The sequence below is a fragment of the Microtus pennsylvanicus genome, chromosome 11 (assembly GCF_037038515.1).
Source record: "Microtus pennsylvanicus isolate mMicPen1 chromosome 11, mMicPen1.hap1, whole genome shotgun sequence".
NCBI classification, from domain to species: domain Eukaryota; kingdom Metazoa; phylum Chordata; class Mammalia; order Rodentia; family Cricetidae; genus Microtus; species Microtus pennsylvanicus.
This window is the reverse complement of record NC_134589.1, coordinates 19,543,635-19,566,910: the sequence shown is the minus strand read 5'-3', so window position 1 is coordinate 19,566,910 and position 23,276 is coordinate 19,543,635. Positions and strand designations below refer to the sequence as shown.

Below are 23,276 nucleotides of genomic sequence, written 5' to 3'. Positions count from 1 at the left end.
CAAACTGCCAGGTGTTTTAATTGTGGTAAATTAGGACATCTGAAAAGGGATTGCAGGCACAGAATTTCTAGGAATATTATCTCCTCTGGGAATGACAAAGATAGGAGACCTAGGCCTTCAGGTATATGTAGGAGATGCGGTAAAGGCCGACATTGGTCCAATGAATGCAGGTCAACAACAGACAAACAAGGCAACCCGATACCGTCGGGAAACTCCTTGAGGGGCCTCTCGCAGGCCCCCAAGCCAACAGTGGCCCAGTCATTCCCAGTCACAGTGGAGAACGTGCCTCACCAAGAAAATTAAAAGCTCCAATTTCTGCTGTAAAAAGTAATACTGGTCTAAATGATGAAATCCATGTGGAGGATGAGTCAAAAAACCCAGTTGGACAGAGTAAACGTATATTTTGGCAGACTTCTATTAATGATCAAAGACCAAAGCTAAGAGTCTGTATAAATGGCACTTTTATTGAAGGCTTATTAGACACAGGTGCGGATGTAAGTATCATTACCCCAGAATCTTGGCATCCGAATTGGCCTCTTAAAGAGGTAGATGTTCAGTTCCTGGGAATTGGAACCCTATCTCGTGTAAAACAAAGCACAAGATGGGTTGAATGCATAGGGCCCGAAGGGCAAATAGGAAGACTAAGGCCATATATAGCCAATATTGCCATAAATTTATGGGGCCGTGACCTGCTACAGCAATGGAATACCCAGATTAACATTCCTGTAGTTCCAGGAACTCATAATTCTGGGAAGTATATGATGAGGTATTATGGAAAAAGGTCACTAGCCATTCAGGCTGTACAAGAACATACAGCAAATACCAAACCTTTAGAGGTACCAACAGCCCTACCTTTAAAATGGCTAACTGAGAAGCCAATATGGATCAAACAGTGGCCTCTAGCTGAAGATAAACTACAGGCATTGGAACAGCTGGTGCAGGAGCAACTAGATGCTCACCACATTGAAGAATCAACCAGCCCTTGGAATTCTCCTGTGTTTGTTGTAAAAAAGAAATCTGGTAAATGGAGAATGGTGACAGATCTAAGAGCTGTCAACAAAGTAATTCAACCTATGGGCTCACTACAATCTGGAATTCCTTTGCCTTCTCTGTTACCAAAAGGATGGCCTCTTATAGTTATTGATTTGAAAGATTGTTTTTTCACTATACCGTTACAAGAAAAGGATAGAGAAAAATTTGCCTTCACAGTGCCTACTTATAATAATTCTCAGCCCAATAGGAGATATCAATGGACTGTCCTCCCACAGGGTATGCTCAATAGTCCTACACTGTGCCAATATTTTGTAAGTAAGCCATTGGAAATAATTCGTAAACAATTCCCCAAGTCCATTATTTATCATTACATGGATGACATCTTGTTATCTGATTCAAATAAAGATACTTTAGAAAGGATGTTTGAAGAAGTAAAGAAAGTCTTGCCTAGGTGGGGATTACAAATTGCCCCTGAAAAGATTCAAAGAGGAAATTCTATTAATTACCTAGGTTACAGAATAGGGTTAGAGAAAATTAAAACGCAAAAGGCACAAATTAGGAGAGACCGGTTAAAGACTCTTAATGACTTCCAAAGATTGTTAGGAGACATTTCCAGTCTACGACCAGCTGTTGGGATAACACCTGATCTAATAGTTCATTTAAACAAAACCTTAGATGGTGATAAAGATTTGAATAGTCCAAGAAAACTGACAGCTGAAGCAGAAAAGGAACTGACAATGATTGAGGAAAAATTACAGGAGGCACATGTGGATAGGGTGAACCCAAATCTTAGCTGCATCCTAGTCATATTGCCTTCCAGAATTTCTCCTACAGGGATTCTAATGCAGAGGGAAGATATTATTTTAGAGTGGATATTTATACCTAATAAACCAAGTAAAAAATTAAAAACTTATGTGGAAAAAGTCTCTGAATTAATTATAAAAGGTAAGCTGAGACTTCGTCAACTAGCAGGTATAGACCCAGCAGAAATTATAGTGCCTTTTACTACTGAAGAAATAAGAAAGTTATGGGAAGACAATGAACCGTGGCAAAGAGCTTGTGCTAATTTTTTGGGAGAAATTAATAGCAACTATCCCAAAAGTGGTAGACTTAACCTCATAAAAAGAACTTCTTGGATTCTTCCTAGAATTGTACGTGATGCTCCAATAACTGGAGCCCGTACGTTCTATACTGATGCAAATAAATCAGGGAAAGCAGGTTACAAGTCAGATGAATTGAGTAAGGTGGAACAAAGCCCTTATAATTCTGTCCAGAAGGCAGAATTATATGCCATTCTTATGGTGCTAAGGGATTTTAAAGAACCTCTTAATATAGTTACAGATTCACAATATGCAGAAAGAGTTATCTTGCATATTGAGACAGCTGAATTTATGCCAGATGACACAGAGTTGACTTCATTGTTTATCCAGGTACAAGACATAATCAGGAACAGGCTTTGTCCGATGTACATAACACACATCCGGTCCCATACAGGTCTGCCTGGTCCTCTAGCCCAAGGCAACGCTGAGATTGATCAATTATTGATTGGAAGTGTGTTGCAGGCCTCAGAATTTCATAAGAAGCATCATGTCAATAGTAAAGGCCTAAAGAAAGAATTTTCCATTACTTGGCAACAAGCTAAGGACATTATAAAGAGATGTCCTACTTGTTCTTTCTATAATCAAACACCGTTGCCTGCAGGGAGTAACCCAAAGGGCACTAAGAGAAATGAAATCTGGCAGATGGATGTGTTCCACTTTATAGAATTTGGTAAATTAAAATATGTACACCACACCATAGACACGTATTCAGGTTTTCAATGGGCTACTGCCCTGAGCTCAGAAAAGGCTGATTCAGTAATCACACATTTATTGGAAGTTATGGCCATCATGGGTATACCTGCGCAAATAAAGACAGATAATGGTCCAGCATATGTATCTAAGAAAATGAAACGCTTTTTTGATTATTATAATATAAAACACATTACAGGTATACCAAATAATCCTACAGGTCAGGCAGTTATAGAAAGATCAAATCGTACTATAAAGGATATGCTGAACAAACAGAAAGGGACCGAAAATACCCCCAGAAATAGATTACATAATGCTTTATTAACCTTGAATTTTCTTAACGCTAATGAGAAAGGAACGACAGCAGCAGAGAGACATTGGATAATGGAAAAGTCTGCTGAACTAAATCAACCGATTTATTTCAAAGATGTGCTGACCTCTCAGTGGAAGCCAGGAGATGTGCTACGTTGGGGAAGGGGTTTTGCTCTTGTTTCCACAGGAGAAGAAAAATTGTGGATACCATCAAAATTAATAAAGTTTCGATTTGAAGAAGAGAAACCTCTTGGAAAGGAGAAATGACAACTCATCCATAATGATGATATTCATACAGGTGGTAAGAAAAACATATAGAATGGGGGCAGGGTTCTGTTCTTATCTCCACAGGAAAACACTCATCTTTGAGAAATTCAAGGGACCCTGGATGTTTGGATACTGACAGATGGAAAAATACCTGCCCAATAGGAAATATCAAGAAAACTGAATGGGTCGTGTAAGTAATATTAAACCATATTTCTAAATTTATAAAGCTGGTTTTGAAGTTGGACTCTGGCTCAGTCCCTCTCCAATTCCAAGCCTGTTAGTAAGAGAAAAACCCAGAGTTTCTGGAGTTTCTGTCTCATGTCAAGAGCCATGATGTGGGACAGAAAGAAATATGAGTTTAGAAAACATCTTTGCTTTTCTTCATATCTATCATACTTTTCATTGAATATATCTATCATGTCTTTCATTGAATATATATATATATATATATGTCTATATGATTAATGCTTAAGTTTCTCATAATGAACAATGAGTTTTTCCTGAAGTGACATTTGAAGTTTCCAGGAAGAAGATGGGGCCCCATAACAACAACTCCACCTGGTTGATATGACGTCATGATACTGATAGCGCTACAACAAGACCTGCTTTGGGTACCAGCTGCACAAGACAGTTCCAACTTGGTTAGCTGAAATGGTGCACATCTTATACAACATTTTGGCCAGACCTGCACAAAATACTCAGAGACTATTGGCAATTTTAAAAGACATTGATCTTGAAATTTAACCATCATTTTACTTTCACAGGATCCCCCAGAAAGAACGTCGCCCCCATGACAGCTGGAAGTAATTCTAGAGGACGACGTCCCCTCTCCCAGTAAAGTTTGCCCTTGGGTTTAGGGACATCATTTAGGGGTTGATTATAATTAGTATACGATTGAGGGTTGGGGGAGGAATTTTATAAGCTCAGGGATCATTTTGAAAAAAAAAAAAAAAGAGGGATGATGGGATAATAGATTTGTAATTGTGAGTTACTGTTTTTAGACAAATATATTGGTATAGATTCTTGTATATTGATACAAAGTTAAATTATATTGACTATTGGATGCATGCATGTTTCTACCTTGTTTAAAACATTTTTATGTATTGACATATATTGTATTGTATATATTTACCATATTGCTGTGTACATTTCTACCTCTGATTAAGATACTTATATAATGTTTGTGTATTGATATATATTTACCTACTGCAATGTATATTTGTACATTGTTTATATTTGGAGGTCATTGTCCTCATTTGTTTCACAGTTGTTTATTGTCTTAATCTTTAAGTTAGATAGATATTGAGAATTATATAGACTAATAGTCATCTAAGTTTGTCATTTATAATTAGACTAATCAGGTTCTTTAGATATATAGAGATTATACTCAGTATAGATAGATAATCTTCAACTTCTTCAAAGAGCTGTAGAAAATGGCCTTTAATCTAACTCAGAGTTTTGTGGTAGTGAGACACAATTGCTCCTGGCAACACCACTCTATTCCCGAGAGAATGCTGAGCACCAAAGACACTCCACCTGGAGCCTTTCCTTTTGGCAGAACTGGCCTTGGGGCAAAGAAATGCCCATACCTCAACCACTGACAAAGATACAGAGCGTGCATCAATGGATAAAACAGGGCTGTCTTATCCTGCCAAGACAGGGTAAGATAGTTTTGAAAAGTTGCTTGCCTTTGAAAATGGTGTGTCAGTTATGTTAGGCCTTAGCCAAAGTTGGTTGCTTCAACGCTGCTAATGTGACTTTGGGTGATTGCCTAGGTAGCTAGTTGTCTCTGTGATTTGTTGCATGTTTTGGAAGTTGTTTTATTGAACTTCCTAATTAACCAAGTAACATTATTTCCCTTCTCAGATCTTTGATGGGGTTGAAGACTATATAGATGTAGTTACCTTTGTCTCATGACTTGGCCAAGTTATTTATTATACAAGACCTAAGCTAGTTAGAATAGGATATTTGTACTTATTGTATATAATTTCATAGTAGGTTTAGAACTCTCTTATTTAAACAAAAGGGGGAGGTGTTACGGGAGGTCCTCCCACTCCTCCAGCCTATTGCCGCTGAGATACCAGCCCCTTGGGGCGTGGTCTCTCTCCCTTTAAAAAAGCGGCCACTTCCCTCTCCTCTCTCTCTTCACTTCCTGCTCCGCCGGTGACTTGACTTCCTTCCTGGTTACGCAGAGGGCTGACAGTGATCTGTAAGTTTTTTCCCCTTTAAATAAATACCACCCTATTAATCATAATTCCAAACTGGTGTGGCATTGTTTGTGACTTACGCCTTCAATACTACACACACAAGCATACACACACACATCCTGGGTCCAATTATAAGTACTATACACACACACTCTCACATGCGCACACATCCTGGGTTTAGTTCTAAGTACCATACACACACATCCTGGGTTCGATTCTAAGTGCTACACACACACACAGAGAGAGAGAGAGAGAGAGAGAGAGAGAGAGAGAGAGAGAGAGAGAGAATAATGGAAAAGCAGGCAGGAATTGGGCAGAAGAGGGGGAGACTTTATCCTAAAGATTTGGAGTCTCTGAAGGAGTTTTATCTGGGGAGAGATGGGCTCATACTTCTGTCTCCTGAAGATTATATTGGAGAGACTGGGAACTTGGCATAGTTGTGTAGTGTGCTTGTCAACAGTGCACAATGCCCTAAATTCAATTCCCATCACCATAGAAGTCAGATGTGGTAGTACCTGAGATCCTAGAACTAAGGAGGTAGAAATAGGAGGGTCAGAAATTCAAGGTCACCCTTGACTATAGAGAGAGCTCCAGGCTGGCTTGGGCTGCACGACACTTGGTCATTTGTTTGTTTTGGATTTTTGAGATGGGCACTGTGTGGCCCTGGCTGTCCTAGAACTTGAAGTGTAGACCAGGCTGACCTTGAACTCACAGAGATCAATTTCTCTCTACCTCCTGAGTGCTGAGATTAAAAGTTTAGGCCGCTATATCTAGCTGAGGCTTTATCTTTAAAAAAACAAGTCGATACTATGCTGTCACTTAGTAATCTTAGTCAGAGAGTTTCTTCCCTCTGTAGAGAAAGGCTAATCATCTGGGCGTGAAGTGACAAGTTGGACATGGCCTTCAATAGCTTCTCACATCTCCGGAAGCTCACCTTCTGGAAGGGACCCTTGTTTCTTCCTGAGTCACAGTCCTGGCATGAGGTCCAAAGAACAGTGGGCCTTTTGCTCGCTCAGTGTTGTGGATTTAAGAATATAACAGATGTTCCCTGCACTTTCAAATAACTTAGGGGCTGGCAAGACAACATGGTCAAGCCTGACAGCCTGCATTCCATACCCAGACTGTAGCTACAATGGAAGGAGAGAACTGACTCTTGAAATTTGTGCTGTGACCTCCACATACGCACATGGAACAGGGAGATGAAGTTGAGGATGCATATCTGGGGCGGTGTTATGGAAAAAGTCTTTGGGCCGGGGAGCCAAACTTTAACATCCTTAAAAATTTATTTTTAGCCAGGCAATGGTGGCACATCCCTTTAATCCCAGCACTCTGGAGGCAGAGGCAGGTGGATCTCTGTGTTCAAGGCCAGCCTGGTGTCAGTATGGACAGATATACACAGAGAAATCTTGTCCTGAAAAACAAAAACAAACAAAAATGTTTACTTTCTTAAATTTTTTAATTTTTTATGTGCGCTGGCATTTTGCTTGCATGTATGTCTGTGTGAGGGTGTCCCAGTCCCCTGGAGGTGGAGTTACAGGCAATTGTAAACTGCCTTGTGGGTGCTAGGATTTGAACTCAGGTCCTCTGGAAGAACAGCCGTTGCTCTTAACTGATGCACCATCTCTCCAGACCCCACCCCAGTTAATTTTATGTGTAAAAGTGTTTTGCCTGTGTGTATGAGCATTACTTATGTGCCTAGTGCCCAAGGAGACCCAAAGACGTCTGCTTCCCTGGAACTGGAGTTACCATGTGCATGCTGGGAACCAAACTGGGGTCCTTCGGAAGGAAGAGCAGCAAGTGATTTCAGCCACTGACCTATCTCTGCAGCTCTTTGCTTGCTTGCTTCCTTCCTCCCTCCTTTCCTTCCTGAATCTTTCCCAGAGTGGCCTTGAACTTGCTATGTGTTGAGCTTCTGGTCTTCCTGCCTCTACCTCCCAGTGCTGGGAATATAAATATGTACCACCATGCCCACTTGGTTAGCCAGGACATTGTGCATGCTAGGCAAGCATGTTTTTGCAATCGAGCCACATCTCTATCTCCCTAAAACAAACTACATTTGGCTTTTAGAGGCTGCGTAAACTCTGTATTCCCCCGCTGTAATTTCTGGGACTCTCCAGACCCTCTTCTAAGATAAACTGAAGAATTACTTCAGTATGTGTGGTTTCCACAGCAGAATTTACATTGCACAAGGTGGGAGATGTGTTGGATTTTCCTCACTTCTTTGTATCCCTTAGGTCAGCACACAGTGGCCTGTTGTCCCAGGTTTCTGTCTCACCTGGTCCTTGTGCTGCCTCGTTCCCACAGTCCTTAAGTCCCAAAGAAATCACACAGAAGTCTACATTAGCTCAGGCTTCTTATTAACTCTTATAACTTATATAGCCCATTATTAGCCCATTATTCTTATCTGTGTTAGCCATGTGGCTCAGTACCTTATTCAGTGGGGCAGTCACATCTTGCTTCTTCTGTGATCGGGTCAGGAATTCTCCTGTTCTCATTGACCTGCCTCTACTTTCTGTCTGGTTGTCCCACCTATACTTCCTGCCTGTCTATTGCCAATTAGCGTTTATTTAAAATATAATAGACAGAATATAGACCATTCTCCCAGACCAATGGCCCTTAACATTTGCTGAGTAGGGATTAGGGGCAGAACCGTTGTGTAATACAGGGAAGATTCTGGGTTTGTTCTCTGCCCCTAAAAACAAACAAACAATAATAACAACAATAGAATTGTTAGATTTATCTATGCGCAAGTGGCAACAAAGAAAGGATAAGGTCTTGGTGGTGACTTGTGAAAAGAAAAAGGCAGAGGGGGGCTGGAGAGATGGCTCAGAGGTTAAGAGCATTGCCTGCTCTTCCAAAGGTCCTGAGTTCAATTCCTGGCAACCACATGGTGGCTCACAACCATCTGTAATGAGGTCTGGTGCCCTCTTCTGGCTTGCAGGCATACACACAGACAGAACACTGTATACATAATAAGTAAATAAATAAATATTTTTTAAAAAAGAAAAAGGCAGAGGCAGGAACAGAGTATATGCTAGGATGTTTACACAGAACTTTCTTGCTAGCATCCTATCCTTTTGGTCTGTGTCGTCTGCTATCTTGTCTGAGCAGGGTAGGTTTCATTCAGTGATTTGTCCAAAGTCTCTGCTGCTTAGTACAGAGTTGAAACTTTACATGGGATGTTTTAACCCAGAGCTGGGTGGAAGAAACATGTGACTTTTCCTCCCTCTTTCACAGGGTAGCATTTGATGACAAATAGGTCTGTAAAGGCAACCTGGCCAAGTTACAAAGGCTGTGTGTCTGGCTAAGGAGTTGGACCTTGTGAGGACCTAGGTTTCAATTATGGGTTTCTTTTGGTTTTTGTCCTGGGACTAGCTCTCATAGACCAGACTAGCCTCAAACTCACAGAGATCCGCTTGCCTCTGTCTCCCGAGTGCTGGAATTAAAGGCATGAGCCACCAACACCCACCTATTTTGGGGGGGTTGTTTGTTTGTTTTTTTGGGGGTTTTTGTATTTTGAGACAGGGTTTATTTGTGTAGACTTGAACTCAGAGTCCTGGAACTCACTCTGTAGACCAGGCTGGCCTTGAACTCAGAGATCCACCTGCCTCTGTCTCCCAATTGCTGGTATTAAGGGCATGCACCACCACTGCCTGACTTGATTATATGTTTTTTTTTTTTTTTTTGGTTTTTCGAGACAGGGTTTCTCTGTGGCTTTGGAGCCTGTCCTGGAACTAGCTCTGTAGACCAGGCTGGTCTCGAACTCACAGAGATCCGCCTGCCTCTGCCTCCCGAGTGCTGGGATTAAAGGCGTGCGCCACCATCGCCCGGCTTTGATTATATGTTTTTTAGCAGTCTTTTTTTTTTTCTTTTCTTTCTTTCTTTTTTTTTTCTTCTTTTTTTGAGACAGTGTTGGCCTGGTCTGGATGGTAGCCCAGATAGGCCTTCAACTCATGAACCTCCTGCCCAGCCTCCTGAATATTGGGATTACAGATCACTGCCATACCCAGCTGTGGAAGTTTTTAAATAAAGAATGGATTCAATGATATTTGCAAAGTATGGTATCAATTTAATTGTGTATTATTATTTATTTAAAATAAGCATGGAAAGTAAATTTGGTTTTGGGAAGTTGAGGTCAAAGGCATCACTGCTGTGATTCACAGGGCTGTTCTCCCACCAAAGCTGGAAGCAGTGTGATTTGCTAGGATAGATGCTAAGGGTGCAGAATGGGCGGAGACACAGTAGCTGTCAGGGTGGAAGGAGATCATTGTATAAGCCGCTGGGGCCAATCCAGGGGTTATTGTCACTTTCTTGATTAATGGGCAGTAACTGAGTTGAAAGACTTCTTGATGGCATCACCTCAGAACTACAAAACTTGGGGCTGAGGAGATGGTCCCGCCGTATGAGCATAGGTGTGGCTGCGGGCACCTGAGACCCAGCACTGTGGTGTGTGGAGAGACTATCCAAAGGGAAAAGGTGGATCTTGATGGAGCGGGACACCAGATGTCTTCATCTGGTCTCCAAGGGGATGTAAACACACACACACAAACACACTCGGGGCGGGGGGAGGGAGAGAGAAAGAGAGAGAGAGAGAGACCATGCCTTTCAACCTTTCCTAAAAGCAAAGGTCCTGGCAGATTGGACCACAGGACCATAGATCCAATCTTAGAATGCAAAGACCTCACTGGCACACAAATAGTTCTCAGTATCATAAGCAAGACACCTGGAGTTTTTTCATGCACTATCCCTTGACAAAAACTAGATAACTTGCCAGGCGGTGGTGCACACCTTTAATCCCAGCACTTGGGAGGCAGAGGCAGATGGTTCTCTGTGAGTTCGAGGCCAGCCTGGTCTATAGAGCAAGTTCCAGGACAGGCTCCAAAGCTACAGAGAAACCCTGTCTCAAAAACGAAAAACAAACAAACAAACAAACAAACAAAACCAGCTAAATAATTAGGCAAGTGCCAATGGCAGGGCAGGCATTTCCTGTTCTTGTCAAGACCGGCTACCATTACTGAGGGGTGTGGGTACCCTCTGATAGGTCAGGAGTAAAAAAGGCTAAGAACCACAGGGCAAGTCTATCTGCAAGCCGATTGTTAAGGGAGGGAGACTGGGACATTAGAGCTGCTTTATAGAGTAAGAGATTTATTCTTCTTGGCTCCTGGCTTGGAGCCAGGAGAGGCTGATTCCCGAGGAGGAGCTTTCTACTGTCTTGACGTAGGGAGCTACTTCCTTCTGCAGCTGTTACAGTGTCTTGTTCCTGTAAAGACCCCCCACTCCCGCTCACGCAAGCAAAGTTAAATTCAGTGAGTCCAAAGAAAAGAAAAAGTATATCAAAGTAGGAGGGGCTTCGTCAGGAAGAAGATAGGTTTCTTCTGGAAGAGAGGGGAGAGGGCTGGCAAGGTGGTTCAAAGGGAAAAGAACTCTCTACCATATCTGAAAATCTGAGTTCAGTCCTCAGAATCCACGGGTCAGAAGGAGAGAACTACTCCCACAGCTGTCTTCAGACCTTGAAAGCACACACACACCAAGTAGTTAAAGAAAGCTTATGTTTGAATTTGTTGAATAATTTTTTTTAACTGGAGAGGGAGTGAGTTCTAAGGCACTGGGCAGGACGTGTCTACATCTAGACAGTAGAGGGGTGTATGGTGTACAGGAGCTCAAGCAATGTCAGGATGTGTGAAGCAAAGGGTCCATTGAATTATAAGATGAATTCTAATTTGCAAATTCAAGGCCAGTCTGGCTGCATAGCAACTCTGTTGGGGATGGGTAGTAGAATATAGACACCATTCATTTGGAGACACAGCGTAAGTCATCTTGGCCATAGAAGGCAAGGAGAAAGTTCCAGGAATTTAACAGGCAGGATTTTAACAGCAGGCACAAACTGTCTTTTTTTTTTCCTTTGGTTTTTTGAGACAGGGTTTCTCTGTTGCTTTGGAGCCTGTCCTGGAACTAGCTCTTGTAGACCAGGCTAGCCTCAAACTCACAGAGATCCACCTGATTCTGCCTCCCGAGTGCTGTGATTAAAGACGTGCACCACCACCACCTGGCCAAAAACTGTCTTTTTCCCCCATTCCCTAATTCTTTCCATAATTTATTTATTCTATTTATTTATTTGTACTGGGGATTGACGTTGGGACTATAGACCACTAGCTACATCCTTAATACTTTTATTTTGAGATGGAGTCTCTATAACTTACTCAGGTTGACTCTGAACTCACTCTAGCCCAGGCAGGCATTGGCCTTTTGCTTCTCCTGCCTCAGGTTCCCAAGCTGCTGGCATTACAGGTCTAAGTCAGCAGGCCAAGAACACCAATCTTTTAACCACCCATCTCTTCCCCTCTTTTATGTGTGTTGCTTTGAGACAGACCAAAACTGGCCTGATTGCCACAGCTCACAAAGCTGATCTTGGAATTCCCAATCCTGCCTCAGTTTCCAGAGTGCCAAGACCTTGGGCCTTCTGCATCTTCAGCTAAGGGCATTCCTATAACTCACTTAGAGCTGATGCGGAAGAGTACTGCTTACTGGCTTGCTTCTCATGACTTAGGCTGCTTTCTTATAGACCCTAGACATGCTAGTCTATGTTTGTGTACAAAAGAGTTCCACAATAGCTCAGAATGGAGTATCCAAAGATTTATTTATTTGGGGATAAACTCACAAAAAGGGTAGTGATCTGCAGTTTTTTGAAAGCAGAGTTTTGATAATAGTAGCCCCTAATTTTTTTTTAAATTTATTTATTTTATTATGTATACAACATTCTGTCTGCATGTATGCCTGTAGTCCAGAAGAGGGCACCAGACCTCATTACAGATGGTTGTGAGCCACCACGTGGTTGCTGGGAATTGAACTCAGGACCTTTGGAAGAGCAGGCAATGCTCTTAACCACTGAGCCATTTCTCTAGCCCCTAGCCCCTAAATTTTATCTTCCTTCTGTCCCATATCAGGTGACTCCTTATATGAGACAGAAACTCTGAATTTTTCTTTTAACAACATGCTTGGATTTAGAGAAGGATAGCCACTGTCCAACTCCAAAGCCAACTTTGATTTTTAATAAATGGTGACTATTATTATATGTATGTCAATAAGATCTTACCCTGCAGAGGATATTAGTATTAGTATTAGTCAGATTTCTCTTTCTTGGTGATTCTGTTTATCAATGGTTTCTCCTTTTCAAACCAAATCTTTATTAATTTTGATGGTATCCATAGCTTTTCTTCTACTGTGGACACAAGAGCGAAACCCCTTCCCCAACATAGCACATCTCCTGGTTTCCATTCTGAGGTTAACACATCCTTGAAATACACCAGCTGATTTAATTCAAAAGTTTTTTCTATTATCCAATGTCTCTCTGCTGCCATTGTTCCTTTCTCATTAGCATTAAGAAAATTCAAGGTTACTAAAACATTATGCAATCTATTTTGGGGGTATTTTTCATCCTTTTCTGTTTGTTTAACATATCCTTTATAGTTCAATTTGATCTTTCTATAACTATCTGACCTGTAGGATTGTGTGATATACCTGTAATATTATATATATATTTTCCGAGACAGGGTTTCTCCATAGCTTTTGGTTCCTGTCCTGGAACTAGCTCTTGTAGACCAGGCTAGCCTCGAACTCACAGAGATCGCCTGCCTCTGCCTCCTAAGTGCTGGGATTAGCTTTATATTATAATAAACAAAAAACCATTTTCATCTTCTTAGAGACATATGCTGGACCATTGCCTGTCTTTATTTGTGCAGGTATACACATGATGGCCATAACTTCCAGTAAAGGTGTGATTATCGAATTAGCCTTTTCCAAACTCAAAGCAGGTGACCATTGAAAACTTGAATGGGTGTCAATGGTGTGGTGTACATATTTTAATTTTCCAAATCTACAAAGTGGAACACATCCATCTGTCTACCTGATTCCATTCTTTTGGGTACCCTTTGGGTTACTTCCTGCAGGTGTTTTTTATGAAGAACAAGTAGGATATTTCATTATAATCTCCTTAGCTTGCTGCCATGTAAAAGAAAAGTCCCTTTTTAAACCTTTGCTATTAATATGATGTTTTTATGTAATTCTGAGGTCTTCAACACATTTCCAATCAATAATCAATCAATTTCTGCATTACCTTGTGCTAGAGAACCTGGCGTGCTGGTATGGGATCTGATATGTGGTATGTATATGGGACAAAGCCTATACCTGATTATATCTTGAACCCGCATAATTAACGAAGTCAGTTCTGTATCATCTGGTATAAACTCAGTGGTTTCAATATGAAAAGAACTTTTTCTGAATATTGTGAATCAGTATCTATTTTGAGAGGTTCTTTAAAATCCCTTAGTACCTTGAGAATAGCACGTAATTTTGACTTTTGGACAGAATCATAAGGGCTTTGTTCCATTTTACTTAAACCTTTTGATTTGTAACCTACCTTCCCTGGTTTATTTGTATCAGTATAGAATGTAGGTGCTCAAGATCAAAAACACTGATGACAACTTATGCTGGAGAGGTTGTGGGGAAAAGGGAGCACTAATGCATTGCTGGTGAGAATGCAAGCTGGTACAACCCCTTTGGATGTCAGTGTGGCGATTTCTCAGAAAACTAGGAAACAAGCTTCCTCAAGACCCAGTAATGCCACGTTTGGGTCTATATCCAAAGGATGCTCAATCGTGCCACAAGGACATGAGTTCAATTTTGTTCATAGCAGCTTTGTTTGTTATGGCCAGAACCTGGAAGCAACCTAAATGCCCCCAACAGAAGAATGGATAAGGAAAATGTGGCGTATTTACACAATGGAGTACTACACAGCAGAAAAAATAACATCTTGAATTTTGCAGGCAAATGGATGGGGAAATGACATAGGCCACATCTACACCTATTTTGTCTGTGCCTATTTTGTCACACAGACGGAAAACACCTCTTCCCTAGGCGACCTCCTAGTTTACAGTAGAAGGAACAGAATGTCATTAGCATATCCTGACCACTTGATGGGATGCATCAGGTTGTTTTACCGTCAAAGAGCCATGCGACCACCTCCTGTGTGGAAGGTGCAAACTGAGCCTTGTACGTTGCTCAGATTCTCTGACCACCAGAAAATGTGGAATGTGGGCAGGTATAATTCAGTCCCCACAGGTACCTCTGAAAGTTTGCTAGTTATTTTGTGTTTTTATACCACCTGAATGGTTTTTTATAATATCCTTCCCAGAAACATGAGTTGGTTTATGTTCCATTTCTGAGACTGCAGGAATATTAATCTGTGTTTTCCATTTTGTAAGCAGAGACTGCTTTTCCATTTCCAAGCTGCCCAGACTTGAATAAACAACACAGAAACTATATTAATTATAACAGTGTTTGGCCAATGGCTTAGGTATCTTTCTAGCTATCTCTTATATCTTAAATTAACTCATTTCAGCTGGGCGATGGTGGCACACGCCTTTAATCCCAGTACTCGGGAGGCAGAGGCAGGCGGATCTCTGTGAGTTCGAGACCAGCCTGGTCTACAGAGCTAGTTCCAGGACAGGCTCCAAAGCCACAGAGAAACCCTGTCTCGAAAAACCAAAAAAAAAAAAAATTAACTCATTTCTATTATTTTGTATTTTATTGCAAGGCTTGTGGTTTGTTACTTCTTGCTTCTTGGGCAGCTACCTGGTGTCTGCCTCCTTTAGCAGCTACATTGTATCTCTCTGACCCCGCCTACTTTGACTCTATATTTCTGTTTGGATTTAGGGGGTGGGTGGGCTTTATTCTGCCTGCCATAGGCCTAAGCAGCTTTTTTAAAATTAACCAACGGCAATAAAACATATTTATAGCATACAGAGGGGAATCCCACATCAAGTCTAAATTCTAGAAAGCGACCTTTTCTCCGCAATTCATATGAACTGATTTGGAGAAAAGCTTTGTGTCTAAAAAGAAAATAGAGATGCTGACCTTAGGTCACAGTCCCAGGTTCTAGTCAATTTACTTAGCTTTCCAAGGAGATGTGAAGAAGCATAGCTGAGGACCAGAAGACTACATACAGCACGCAGACTTCCAGCCCATCTGGAACCTTTTTCTCCTGCAGAAGCCCTCTTGCTCCATCCCAAAGATATTTGAGATGCAAAAGTCTCTTGTATTTCTCTTAAAGCTGTGATGTAAATCTACTTCCTGACGTTAATTTCTGACACCTGTTTTTTCCATAGAGCAGTGAGCATGAACCTTACATTTCAGTAACAAAGAGTGGGTAAGAATTCCTGGATATAATGGCTAGTCTATTGCAGCTGCCTGTTCCTGTCACGATATAACCTGTTGTGATGATCACTTGCCCTCTCAGTGTGGCAAGATAGCTCACAGTAATACCTTCAAACCGCATGAAGTTCAATTCATTGGAGTAACTTGGACTCAAATCCCAGATGATGTAAATACTACTATCAGGCCAGGATGGCTCTGGAAGCCCTACAGCACACTCAGACTTGTGCCTAGAAGTAACCTTTATTGTATTGACTTGTGTATGGGATATCCAGACATTTGAGGTTGATTCTTTTTTTTTTTTTAAGATTTATTATGTGTAGTGTTCTGTCTGCATGTCAGAGAGGCACCAGATCTCATTACACATGATTATGAGTCACCAAGTGGTTGCTGGGACTTGAACTCAGGGCCTCTGGAAGAACAGCCAGCACTCTTAACTTCTGAGCCATCTCTCCAGCCCCAAGGTTGACTCTTTTATCAATCACTCAAAAGCTATCCGTCTTCAATGGCAACAACATTCATGGTGGATTAATCAAAATTAACCAAATGTTAAAGTCCAAAGAGACCTTACCAGCACCAGTGTAGATGCTGGACTAGGGATTCTAGGACAAGTTGAATTCACTAAAAATGAAGAAAGATATTCCTTATGTACAAGTTACTTTTCTACTACTATGATGAAGCTTCATGATTGAGAGCAACGGGGGTGGGGGTGGGGGTGGTGGTGGTGGTGGTGGTGGTGGTGGTGGTATTTGGCTTACAAATTCTGACCACTGTGGGAAGCCAAGGCAGGAACTCAGATAGGGCTGGAACCTGGAAGCAGGAGCTGATGCGAGGCCACAGAGGAGTGTTGCCTATTGGCTTGTTTCTCATGACTTGCTCAGGCTGCTTTCTTATAGACCCCAGAATCCTAAGTCCAGGAGTGGTCCCACCCACAATGGCCCTTCCATATTAATTACTAATTAAGAAAATACCCTGCAGGCTTGCCTGCCTAAGGCCTGTTGATGTTTGTTTGTTTGTTTTGGAGACAGAGTTTCTCTGCACAGCCTTGACTGTCTTGGAACTAGGTCTGTAGACCAGGCTGGCCTCAAGCTCACAGAGATCCGCCTGCCTCTGCCTCCCGAGTGCTGGGATCGGAGGTGAAGGCATGAGCTAACACCCGGCGAGGCTGCATTTCTTGATCTGCTAATTTCAGCTCGCTAGGCCAGACTATGTTCTTGATTATTTTAAATTTAGCTATAGAAGTCCTGTTTTATGTCACATGTACATATTATCTCAAAAACAGAGGGCGCAAGAGAAGAAAAAAGTCAGGTCCAGATCATGATGGCTGGTGTTTTGACATGATCCAAGAGTTCGTTTCTTAGTCGCTTTCCCAGTGTTTCCTCTTCTGAAGACTGCTGTCCTGCCCACTAATCAGGCCCCATTGATATTAGATGTCAGATATTGATATAAGATCTTAGCTACCATGGGCCTTATAATATTTAATAAGTAATATATATCCTCTGCATGCCCAAAATGTTATGCTGTCCAACAGAGTAACTGAATGAAAATGGTTTTGAAAGAAGTCGTGTCCGCAGAACTATGGAGAGATTGTAATTTAGAAGAGAGGTTTGGACAAAAATGGACCAGCAATCAATTGATTTTGAGCGGAGAAATGGATTAACTTCGAAAGATCAGTTACTTCTTATGTAAAATTAAATTAACGACATTATCCATCGTAAGGACTCTGAGGCCTGAGATAACGTTACACGGTGCTTTTAAAACCTGTTGCAGGGGCTGGAGAGATGGCTCAGAGGTTAAGAGCACTGGCTGCTCTCCCAGAGGTCCTGAGTTCAATTCCCAGCAACCACATGGTGGGTCACAACCACCTGTAATGAGATCTGGCACTCTCTTCTGGTATGCGGGCATACATGGAGACAGAATGTTGTATGCATAATAAATAAATAAATAAATTTTTAAAAAAAAATAAAACCTGTTGCATAAAAAGTCTGTGGCTACTGTGGTTACTAGAGCGGAGCCATGGTTTTAACACCTTTCTCTGATCATTTTGTTCCTGAAATGTGAGGTTCGTATTCACTGCTCTAGGGGAAAAAACAGGTGATAGAAATTGCGCCCGAAAGTACATTTCCTCCACTGGCCCTGAAGAAAAGTAGTGGATAAAAAGGTGAAGACTGAGCCTGGACCCGCTCGGGCTCCGTGCTTAGCTCGGCCCGACCACGCCCACCTCCTCTCGTGCTGGCGGCAGACGCTAGGCCCCGTTTTCCGGTCCCGCCCCTTCCGCTGGCTGGACGTCTCATCGGCGTGCACGCCCGCGCATCCCTCCTGTTCGCAGCGAGCCAAGCCGTAAGCGCCGCGGAGATTGGGCTAGCGGCCGAGGCTGAGGCCGAGTCGGAGCCCCGGTAGGTAGCGGCGCGGGCGAAGGGAAGCCGCCAGCCCCGGGAGGGGGCGGGCCCGACGGGTGGCAGCCGCGAGCGCTCGCTTTGTTTCCTCCGGCGGCGCCGCGCGGGGCTGGGGGCCGGGTCTGCGCAGGACCACCGCCGAGCGCGGGATCCCGCGGCCCAGTCTGGTGCATTGTGCGCGCCTCTTTTTTTTTTTTTTTAAAGTCTGTTTTTGTTGCTGACCCGGGGGCAAACAAGCGCGTTTATCGTCGTCTTGACAACAAACCTGCGAAATCAAGTGTTATTTCCCCTGTACAGCCGTGGAACCGGAGGAACGAAAACGTTTACCACTGGAAAGGGATGTAAAATCCGAGGTTCTGGCCAAAGCCTCTGGGCCTTAGAGCTGTGGCGTCGGCCCCAGTTTTGATTTTTGAATCTAACCTCTGCCCTTTCCAATAGAATGACCTTCCTATCCTTGCCTACCCTCAGTTTGCTCATCTGAAAAGTGGGGACGAAACCCATCTCAAGCTCGGTGGTAGATGCAAAACGGCATCTACCATCTTATTTTCAGACCTTGTTTTTCATGGCTCCCCTCCTCAGAGAAGCTAAAATGGTTGGTTTTCCAAATTCTTTTAGTTTACTTTAGGTCTGGGGACGAAGCCAATCTCCCACTCAACCCACTAAGTTAAGGGCCTCCCAGGCGCATCCAGGCCATCGTGATCTACATACAGCAAGATTTCGGCCCCAGATGAAAATTTAAATACATAACGCTAAAAAATTGAGGGCCTCAGAGTACCTGACTCCTATTTTTTTTGCTTCCCAGGGGAGGCAGAGACAGGCACCTCTGGTGTTAATGCTAAGGAGTGTTCACAGCTCCTGTGATGACCCAGGGTTACAGGGACATTATTATCTGGTTACACTTTCCCGTTGTGTTTCAGTTTTAAAGATGATACATTGAAGTTTCGAATGGCGTACATTTTGGGTTTTTTTGTTTTGTTTTGTTTTTTTGGTTTTTCGAGACAGGGCTTCTCTGTGGCTTTGGGGCCTGTCCTGGAACTAGCTTTGTAGACCAGGCTGGTCTCGAACTCACAGAGATCCGCCTGCCTCTGCCTCCCGAGTGCTGGGATTAAAGGCGTGCGCCACCATCGCCCGGCCATTTTGGGTTTTCCGTGCATGTATTTTAACCCACAGCTTGTTAAATTGGGTGCTGACCAATTTAACTGAATGTGAGGACTGATGAAAATACGGCAACATGATCATGCAACAACCAGTCATTAGTTCAGAATCCAACACCGAATAGCCTATGTGTTTCTGGCAGAGTCTGTCAGAATTCACCCTTGACCTCAGCACAGCCTTGATTTCCCAGCACAGAATGGATGCTTGCTTGTACACAGCAAAGACTTCTGTTAACAGAAACAGTGATTCCTCACTCAGCATGTGTTAAGTGAGTTATCTTTGGGTAAGGTTGTGTTGTTAGGCTGTTTTATCTTACCAAGCATGGTGGAGCACATCCATTTTTTATTTTGAGATGTGGATCTCCACCGCTGCTGGCTTCCAAAGATTAGCAGAGTTAAGGATGACCTCGAACTCCTGATCTTTGATGATCTTCATGCTTCCACCTCTAAGTGCTGGGGTTCCAGACACATGTTATGTTATTGCAAGTCAGGGTGGAAGCCCTTTGATAATCTCAACCATTACCACTAGATATGTATGTCCATGTGAATATCAGCTTTTTAAGTGAAGCCAAGGGCTGAAGTCCAGTAATCCCAATGTCTAGTCTTGGGAGGGAGAGGTCAAAGGAACAGTTCAGTGTGATTCTGGGATATGTAGCCATTTGGAAGTCAGCTTGGCTACATGAGACCCTGTCTCAAAAACCAAATAACAAGAAATTTGCGTTGTTTCCAGGGCCTAATGCTTGGTGGCCAAGTATACTATATCCTTAGTCCAAGAATATGTTTTTGTCTTTTTTTTTTAAGTGGGTGTTTTGCCTGAATGAGTGTTTGTGCCCCATATGTATGCTTGGTTACCATGGAAGTCAGAAGAGGTCATCGGACCCCTTGGAACAGGAGTTATGGACAGTTGTGAACCACCATGTGGATGCTGGGATTGAACCCAGGTCCTCTACAAATGCAACCAGTGCTCTTATAACCACTGGGCCTCTCTCCAGCTGTTGAACAACTTTTATAAAGATTTAATTAAAATATATTTTGAAAGAAAATATTTTTTGGGAAATTTGTTACTATTAGGCAGGGCTGGGTAACCCAAGCCTTTACTCCCAGCGCTTGGGAGGCTGTGTTGCCGGCCAACCTGGTCTACAGAGAATTCCAGGACAATCAGGACTACATAGAGAAATCCGTTACTTTTAAGAGTGATTGCATCTTAAAATTGTTATTTAATTGGAGAAAATTAAACATTGTACAGTAGAAGATGCCCTGTTGCTGTTATTAACTGATTGGTTGAGAAAAGATACCACTCAGGCTGGTGTGAGGATTCTCTCACCTCTGCTTCCCTAGCTCTGGGATTAGACAAGCCACTGTGCCTAGCTAAGCTACCTGCTTGTATTAAAATGGCAGAAATAGTACATGGGGGAAAGTATGGGGATGGAATTTGTAAAATGCTTTGACCAAACAATGCTGTTTCCAAAAGAATGTGTCTGAAATTTGTAATTATTCCCAGGCTCCAGGGCAGCTCAAAGCCTGTGGTTCAGTTAGGTAAAGCCCTGATGTTTCTTTATGTAAGATAGGGCTTACGAAGAATTGCTGTTTGGTTCTACTTAGAAAGTCACATTTAAGAGGGAAAACTATTATTTTAAAAGTCCATGTGTTTTCCACAAATGAAGGTTTAAAGGGAGAAAATATTTCCTTGCTGCCGGGACAGATGGTGCGGAGCAACTGATGGGGGAGATGTTGGATTTATAGCAAAAGTTCAGGCTGGCAGTGGACATGTGACTAGCTCACTTCAGGTTGCCATATACCCTTGGAGCTAAAAACAAATACATTAATATACCCCACAAAAGGGATTAACTTCATCAAGAATTCATAAAGAATGGCCTTTAATGGCCATTTGTTTGCAAACCTTTGCTAAGACATGGACTGTGATTACAAAGGTTTGTTTATATTCAGACTTAGGGTGGTTCTCAGGGTGAGAAAGCAGAAAGATGAAGCTCTAGTTTTGATTGAGAAAAGAACTAATTTTGTTAATGTTTTTCATTATGATTAGACCTTCCAAAACTTGTAAGATACTGTCAAAGAACTCAGTGGTTTAAGTATGTCTCTTCAAGGAAGAAACTGTAACATCTAATGTTACAATATAAAACGGAAAGTTTTACCTTAAGAGATAACATAGGCCAGGTTGTGGTGCTTGCCTTTAACCCCAGGAGGCAGATCTCTGTGAGTTCCAGGCCAGCCTGGCTGGCTACAAAGTGAGTTACAGGCCAGCCAGAACCGTTACACAGAGAAACCCTGTCTCAAAAAACAGAACAACAAAGAGTTAAAGTGGAAGGAAGGAGTGGAAATGCTTATTTAGAAATCTGTATAATTACAGATGATTTTTAAGTTAAAAAAAACAACAACTTGGGGCTTGGTGCCTAGCTCCAGGTTTAGTGAGAGACCCAAAACAGTAAAGCAGCAGGACACAGCCAGGCGCCTGGCGTCCTCTGACCTCTGCATGTGCACACTCCGTATTTAACACAAATGAATTATTTTTTAGATTCAGATATTTATTTGTATGGATGTTTTGCATGCATGTACATCTGTGTATCAAGTGTGTGCCTGGGGCCTCAAGAAGTTAGAAGACCGCATCGGATCCCTGCAACATGAATTGCCGATTTTATTTATTTATTTATTTATTGTTTTTTTCCGAGATAGGGTTTCTCTGTAGCTTTGGAGTCTGCCCTAGAACTAGCTCTTGTAGATCAGGCTGGCCTCAAACTCACAGAGATCCACCTCCCTCTGCCTCCCGAGTGCTGGGATTAAAGGTGTGAGCCACCACCGCCAGGCTGAATTGCTGCTTTTTTTTTTAAGTTCAAGTTCCAACAATTTCTAAAATGGCCTTTAGAAAAAAAGGATGTGGCAGTGGTGGCCCATGCCATTAGTCCGTCCCAGCACTCCGGAGCCAGAGGGAGGCGGATCTCTGTTGTGGGTTCGAGGCCAGGCTGGTCTACAAAGTGAGTTCCAGGACAGCCAGTACTGTGTGTTATGCAGAGAAACCCTGTCTCAAAAAACCATAAAAGAGAAAAAAAGAAAACTGGCTAGGTCTGGTGGCACACTCAGGAGGCAGGTGAATCTCCTGAGTTTGAAGCTAGTCTGGTCTACATAGTAAGTTCCAGGGCAGACAGGTCTGCATAGTGAAACCCTGTCCTGAGAAAGCAATAAATAAATGAATAATTAGAATGCTTGTGCTCGCTCCTGCCGTTTTATGCTGTGGCGTGTGGAAGCATTGGTAATTTCTTTGGTTTTGTTTTCCTTTGCTAGCGTTCACACTTTTCCTGCCTGTCTGCATGTTCTGGGATTTCAACTATGCACTGTCACACATGGCTTAGCATCGGTTATCCTAAAATCAAGCTACCGGCCGGGCGGTGGTGGCGCACGCCTTTAATCCCAGCACTCGGGAGGCAGAGGCAGGTGGATCTCTGTGAGTTCGAGACCAGCCTGGTCTACAAGAGTTAGTTCCAGGAGAGGCTCCAAAACCACAGAGAAACCCTGTCTCGAAAAACCAAAAAAAAAAAAAAAAAAAAAAAAACAAGCTACCAGTCAACTTGGAAAAATGTTGCTCACGGTGGCCCACACCTTTAATCCCAGCACTTGGGAGGCAGAGGCAAGGGGATCTCTGAGTTTGAGGCCAGCCTGGTCGGGCACCAAAGCTACAGAGAAACCCTGTCTCAAAAACAAAAAAAAAATGTTGTTCATGCCCTGCTTATCAGCCAGGATTAATTATTTAGTAAAAGTAGGCAAGCACATCCATTTCATTAGCTTATCCATTTGTTCGCATCTTTAATAAATGGTAACATTTCAAATAAAAAATAATAAGGGCATGGGTAGGAGAGATGGCTAAGCCGTTTAGAGTGCTTGCTGCTCTTCTAGAGGACCCAGGTTTGGTTCTCAGCACCCAATTCAAACACTGCT

At 42.5% G+C, this 23,276-nt stretch overlaps 1 protein-coding gene across 3 annotated transcripts in view; it reads left to right on the top strand.

Annotated features, from left to right (window-relative positions):
* Dcakd (dephospho-CoA kinase domain containing) overlaps positions 1-23,276 on the top strand; it is a 47,489-nt gene that overhangs the window by 4,918 nt on the left and 19,295 nt on the right. The window contains exon 1 of one of the 3 annotated variants that reach the window (XM_075990584.1): positions 18,049-18,174. The exons of the other annotated variants lie outside the window; for them this stretch is intronic. The gene's annotated coding sequence lies outside the window, so the exon portion shown is untranslated. Of the gene's footprint in view, positions 1-18,048; positions 18,175-23,276 lie in introns of those variants that run through there. 3 annotated transcript variants of the gene reach the window in all.